This window comes from Vitis vinifera, chromosome 5, assembly GCF_030704535.1.
Source record: "Vitis vinifera cultivar Pinot Noir 40024 chromosome 5, ASM3070453v1".
NCBI lineage: Eukaryota > Viridiplantae > Streptophyta > Magnoliopsida > Vitales > Vitaceae > Vitis > Vitis vinifera.
The window spans coordinates 1,553,538-1,560,744 of record NC_081809.1 but is presented as its reverse complement, the minus strand read 5'-3'; the positions used below and the strand labels follow the sequence as shown (position 1 = coordinate 1,560,744).

Below are 7,207 nucleotides of genomic sequence, written 5' to 3'. Positions count from 1 at the left end.
ATATCATCCTTCTTATATTTGATAGGAAATTTAATTAAAATGTGATCCTGAAATAATTAGAAGTTAGCTCAAATGAGTTTTCAGTGGCTTTTCTAAGCTGAAATATTCAAAATTATATTTAATTTCGTTATCTTCACTTAAAATTAAATAATGTAATCAAACATCAATCAACATCGATTGAAAGAAACATTACAACACGTAAGGAGACACCATCCATTATGTCAAAATCTAGATAAGTAATATCAACGACCAATTCATAACAAAATGGTTTTCATGAATAATTGTAGTTTTTTATTGACTACACCTTTTTCGAGCCAAAAACTTTGACAACGAATGAAACTACGGATGAAATCGCACGGTAGAAGACACATTAAATTCATGTTATTTCCATCATTTTATATAACATTTTGATATTAAAATCAATGTCTTGAGCCCACCCAATTCATGCATAGGGAATCTATATTGATTTTTTTATTATCATAAGGGAAAATATTTATTTATTTATTTTGGGAATTTGTGCCAACATAATAAATTACTAAAAGAAATGAAAATTTGTCAATGCTTCCACATTGGTGGGCCGGGCCGGCCCCTTAAGGGTGAGGCAATGTCACGTGCAGGGCACGTGATAGCATTGATCCTTAAATTTCATCTATAATATCCAAATGGTTAGTTGGGCCATGGGCCGCTGATTGTACCAGGTCCATAAGCTTGATGGAGGCCCATATCTGAGTACCAGCCCAATATTCTAGGATTTGGAGTCTGGCCAGGATTTCCCCAGCTAACCTGTTATGGGGCTGGGCGAGAAGTGGGCCCATAATGCGTAATGGGCTTCTTGTTTGAAGGCCGGCCCAATGTTAGATCTACCGTTCCTTCTCTAAGACATGTGGGGAAAAGGAAAAAAAAAAAAAGGGAAAAAGAAATGAATAGTCGTGTTTGAATGAGATGAAAATATAAAGAACTAATAAATGAAAGTAACGTAAAATAATATTGAGAGATTGGGTGGGCTCGATTGGGATGAACAAGGCCAGGCCTAATAAAGCCCAATTGTGGCATAGCAATAGTGACTGACTAGGCCCATCCCAAATCCCTTTGGACCGTGCAGCCCAAGTTTTATGTCCAAGACTTAATATGCAAATAAAAAAATAAATAAAAATTGCTACAACAATTGAGATCATTCAGGATTGGCAGTGGGTGTTAAATTCTTGGAGAATTTTGCAAACATTAAAAACATAATTATTTTTGTTTGAAAATATTATAATTATTTTTATTTTTAAAAATAAAAATATTTTTCAAATATAAAATTCATTGATGATGTATTGGTGAACCCTAAAATAGAGGTGTATGGTTGAAAATCTTGAATGAAAAGAGCGAGAGTGGGAGGGGCGTTAGGTCTAATAAATTAAAGTTTGAGAGAGAAGGTTGTGATATACTGATATCATAATTTGGGAAAAAAAAGATGCTTTTCAAAGAGACCCTAAGTCAAGGATCAAGAATCAAGGCATATATAGCTGGTTTTTCTCAATTGTAAAGTTTGATGGGCGAAGCTAGTCATCAAGGCATTATTGAGAGGTCAATGACAAGCGTCAAATCATCTTCTTTTGAGAGGGTCCTCCATGGAATGATTCCAGTAAAAGTAAAAAAAATTAAAAAAAATAATAATAATAAATAAAAATGACAGCCGAATGAGAAGACCAAGTTGGCATGCCACCCAATGATGGAAATGACGTTGAAAAGATAGGCCCCAGTGTTCCACATTCGCTGCACAAAACTACCCACATTAGATTTTCACCTAAACCATCACTCACCATATCCATGCCGTATTTTGGAATATGTATATATACACACATAATGTATTATGTGAACGAAAAATCAAAATTATTAATTTCACTTTCATAATAATAAATTAAAAAAATTTAGCTTTTCCGATCACATCCAAAAAATGTGTGATAAAATAATTATCTCACTTTTCTTTCTCTTTTTGGGTAAACTCAATTCCAATCTGTGAAAGAAAATAATAAAATTTGTATAAAAAAAATAAAACTTTGTCACGGTATTGTCTTATTAGTAATATCTTTGAAGAAATACATCTAAAAAGGTATTTTTTCGATTTTATTATCAAATTCTAAGGAGTTCTTATTTTTAATCATAATGCAAATGTAAAAGTAAATAGAATATGGAATAGATTTTTTTACTTTTGATTATTAAAATTAAATATGAGTTAATTTTATTTCTGCCAGAAGTTTGTAATCTTAATTCTAGTTCTAATAAATCATGAAAATGCAATAATGAAAATTCCATTTTAATTTTTTACCTTCCAATCTTGCTTTAGAATCTTTATTTTATAAATCATAGAAGTTTATGAAATTATTAAACTATCCTTAATTTTCCACCAAAAATCAAATCTAATCCACCTAAAATATTGTCAATCATGATTGATTCCCCCTTTCCCCCTTTTCCTCCCCCATATATGGAAAAGAAAGAAAGGAAGTCAAAAAAACAAAAAGGAAAAAAAAAAGTGAGATTAGAATTAGAGTTTAAGGAACAAAATCATGTCATTTTCATAATTTTACATATCTATTTTTATTTTTATTTTTAAAAAGGCCAACCTACCTTTTTTTTTAATTTGGATCTCCATGTTTTTTTTTTCATTAAGATCCAAATACAATTCCCCCACCAAAAAATGCCCATTTAGTATGTCAAGTTGTCAACTAAGAGGGTGTTCTGTTTTAAGGAGCGTTGTTAATATTTTTAACATCTGAAAAATAAAACTTTGTAAATATTAAAAATTATAGAAATGTTTTCTAAAATAATTATTAAACGCATTTTAAGAGTGTGTTTCACAATAATTCTTAAAAATATTTTTAATCTTTTTAACATTTAAAAATATTTCTTTTTCAATTATTAAAAATATTAAAAATATTTTTTAAAATTACAGGTTGTAAATCAACCTCTCATCTTCTCACTAGTTTACATTCCCCCCTCTCTCTCTAGCTTGAAATAAATGTAAAAGATGCCATCAATTCAAATAAAATTAAGTCATTTTGAAATGCCTTTTAATCACATCCTTTTTACAACATCATAATGTACTACTATTTTTTTTTTATTAAATTTGTCTTAAAAAAAAAAAAAAAAAATGGGAGACCAAATCTGCATTGTGTGGGAGAGGGGGAAAGGAGTGGGGTTGGGTTTTGTGTGTAAATAGTAAGGTGAATAGAAAAGGACGATGATGGAGTAAAGGTATAAAGCTTTTCAATGCCCACTTGTGGACACCATCATTTTGTTCTTGAAGTTTATTGACTTCCTAACCTCCCTTGCCACCGACTCAACCCTCAAACCCAATTGCATTGTCTCATCAACCATAATTATTACCAAGTTTTGCCTTAACACACTTCTAGTGACCATCACACAACTCAATATATATCTCTTCACTACATCATTCCCCTCTTTGCTTTTGGCCCATTTGCATTTGAATATGGCCTTGTGTACATTTGCCAAGTGTGGTCTGTGCTTGGTTTATATAACCAATGTGGAAGTACACTTCAACATTTTTTGAATTATGTTTTGCTATAATTGCTCTTAACATGTTTCGTACTTCTTCATTCCTACTTTAAAAATAAAAAGTAAATTATTATTATTTTTATATATAAAAAAAACCCTCTATGGTTATTTCCCATAAATTTCTAGTGACATTGAGTAATTTTTTTTATAGTTAGGTAAGCAACAAATGTTATTTACTTGAAAAGAAAAAGAAAAAAGAAATAAGCGTGAGAAATGGGTGTTAATCCTTTTCTTAGAAGTAACTTGATAGTGATTTTTTTTTCCAGACATTAAAGGTCTATTTGATAATTGTTTTTGAAAATAATTTTATGTTTTCTAAAATAAAATAATGTGAAAACACATTTTAAAACTAAAAACCGTTTTCTATTTTCTGTTCTTAAGAATAAAAACAGTGTGTTTTTAGAAAATACTTTTTTAGTTGTTTTTTATTATTTTATGAAAACTATTTTAAAAAATAATTATGCAAACACATAAAATGATTAAAAATAAAATACTAAATATAAAAATTATTTTTAAAATATATTTACAAATATTAAAAATATTTTAGGTTTCCAAATAGATTTTTATTTTATAAAATATTAAAAAATAATTTAAAAAAACCGTTTTTCATAATTATTTTTGAACACGGTTACTAAATAAACTTTAATATTTTTAATTTAAATTAAATTCTTTAATTATTTTCACTTTAATTTAATTTGAAACCCTATTATTTTTTTAATCAAGCCCTACTTTTTCCAAAATGATACTTCCATGTTCCCCATGTAGCATGGGAATCTTGAGTGATAATAAAGCAAAGTTGATTGTGATTTTGAAAGATTGAAAACATTTGACTGGCATGTTAGGTCACTACCCCTTATCTTATTGAAGATCTTGGGGCTCATATTTTTTCATGGGTATTAATCAAGCCTAAATAAAAAATTTATTTTTAAATTTATTAATATATTTAATCATATATAATTTTATATTAAAAAATTAAAAAATATGATATTTATTATTAAATATATCAATTTAGAGGTTTGAATAAAGAATAAAAAACAAGTAAAAAGGAATGATAGGGGATTAATTTAGAGGTTTAGAAAGTCCCACAGGCCTACAGCATCTACAAATTCAATTCTATTTGTCTTGAGCAAAAGAAGAAAAGAACAAGAAATTAAATAATAAAAATAGACAAGCAAGAACTTCAAGCAGCAAAGTTGTCCTTAAGCAAAGAAAAGCTGATTTCCCCTCTTGTGACAAGTGAGTTTTTTCCACACCTCATAAATGAAATGAGCTCAGATAAAGATGGAAGAAACCAGAGAGAGAGAGAGAGAAAACTCCAATAATACAGTGGATATTTTGTACATAAGAGCAGTCACGAGGGGAATTAAGTCTTCACAGATCTGCAGAAGAATATTTATTCTCTACTCACTTCTCAGCCAAACAACATATAAAACAACGAAACTGCTGCCTGCAACAGCATATTTCTGCCCATATAATACCAATCGAAATTGATGGCTGTAAATGAATAGTGGAAACTGGAAAGACAGCAAATACTATTATTCTGTCAACACCCCAAAACACCTTATATCTGATCAATCCTTTTCCATTTCAGTACTCTTTACAACTCTCTCTTTTTCTCTACCTCAAAATTAACATTCTTTTTCTTTTTATACTAGATTTACATGTCACAAATGAAGCCCATTACTATCATTGTCGAGAATTTTGAGGGGAGGGTGTTGGTTCAATTCCAATAGCTCAGGAGGGATAGACAAGGAAGGAGAACATGAGTTGGGCGGAAACGGGGAACACGATGGCCGAACTCTATGTCAGTCGGTGCTGGTATAGAGTTCATGACAAGATGGAAAACGAAGAAGAAATGCGCACAACAGGGTCTTACAAGGTCAAGAAAAGGTCTTACAAGGTCAAGAAGACAAGAAAAAGAGAATAAAAAAAAAAACGATGAAAAATATAAAAAAAACAACGAAGAAAAAGCTCAGGTAGGATAGCACCCAATTAACACCAACCAGCCTCGGTCACCAACCCGCGATCAATGTCTTCACCAAAGAGGAGCTCCCTCTCATTGCCATCATACTTTTCCGAGATGTTGTGGTGGTGACCAAACATGAGAATGGCTTCATCATAGTCACCTGAATGGAAGATTGTGAGTAAGGAATGATTGCACTCGTCCACAATTGAACTAAAAATAAGGAAAGAACCGATTAATAGAGGAGTGAAGTTAGTGATAAGAAAAATGTTAAACAAACGCACCTTGTGGAAGTTTCGCGAATGCTTTTTGCCGTGAAAATTTGTCCATGGCCTCCGTGGAGAAGAAAGAGTGATGATGGTTTGAGCATGAAGGAAGGAAGGAAGGAAGGAAGGAAGGAAGTAGTGAGGAATAACTAGGGAGGAATGAGCTTTTATTAATAAGGAGGAAAGAAGGGGGACGGGAGCCGGGAGGCTGGGACAGCCAGTGGGCTGGCCCGAGTGGACCTGACAGTGACAGGTCCATAGGCCCAGAAGGAATGTAAAAGACCACAACCCAAACCTGACGTCAGCGCCTGTACTGTTGGAGCGGCCTGCCCGCCGGTACTCCGCGGCTGCCCGGCCGACGCCATCTGGCAAAAATAAAAAAAATAAAAAAATAACGGTCCAGTAAATAAGCCAAAACTGTGTCCGCTTTCTCTATGCTTTATTAATTATCATTTGTTCATTTTGATTTTTTCCATTTCGGGTCACGTCCGTACACTGTTGGTAGATGGAGCGGTGCTCTGGCTGTGCATGTGGCATTCTTAAGACACCCAAAACATTGTAGCTTAGAAAAAATAAATCATAACGTTATAAAAAAAATATTTTATTTTATTTTTATCTAATTAATAATTCAAACATTAATACAGCTCATAGTGATCTAAAAGGGCATCTGGGAAACCGGAACTTAACTCATAAATTAGATGAGAAGGTGGGCAGTTGTGTGTATTTATTTATTTATATTGTTATAAAGTCGAGTACAGGATAAATAATTTTTCCCAATAGGATTGTGGGGAATGGAACCGTGAGAGGCACGCGGGCTTGGAGAAAAAAAAACTATCACAGTCTCCTAAGATACGGTCAAAGGCCAAGTCCTAGGCCTGCGTTATAATTATATAAGAATATGATAATATGTGGATTCTAGAACTATGGAGAAAAATTAATTTCTTGTACCTTATGATGAGGCAACCATTTAAAAATTGGAGTCACGAAAGGCTATTGATTTTGATATGGCTAATAAATTATGTGGGTGTGCCGGCCGAGTTGGACAGCCAGGTTGTTGACCTATTCGAATATGGATCCAATTATACAGCTGGTGGCTTGTTGTCTGTGAGCCACGAGGGGTTGGCAGTGAGGTTGGATCCACTTTTTGGGCTGGTTGACCATCTCCACCTGACCATGCCCATGCCTTATCACTCCTTCATTCCTTCTTTCTTCCTAATTTTATGTGTCCAAATTCTCTGTTTCAATGCCAGAGAGTGGGCACCATGTGGCCCGCTTCGCTTTATTTGGATTGTTCTTTTTGCTTTGTTTAAATTGGTCAAAAGTGATTTTGTCTATAAAGATTTTTCTTAAAAATGTTTTAAGAAATAATTATATAAATAAAAATAAAATACTACATATTTTAGATTTCCAAATAGAATTT

General features: G+C 32.3%; 1 long non-coding RNA gene across 1 annotated transcript; it reads right to left on the bottom strand.

Moving 5' to 3' along the window:
• Positions 1 to 4,917: 4,917 nt before the first annotated feature.
• On the bottom strand, positions 4,918 to 6,014 carry LOC100244732 (uncharacterized). Its single transcript, XR_785721.3, has 2 exons — positions 5,806 to 6,014; positions 4,918 to 5,684 (listed from the first exon to the last, which is right to left on the bottom strand). It is a non-coding gene; the product is annotated as an uncharacterized LOC100244732 (long non-coding RNA).
• Between the last annotated feature and the right edge of the window lie 1,193 nt (positions 6,015 to 7,207).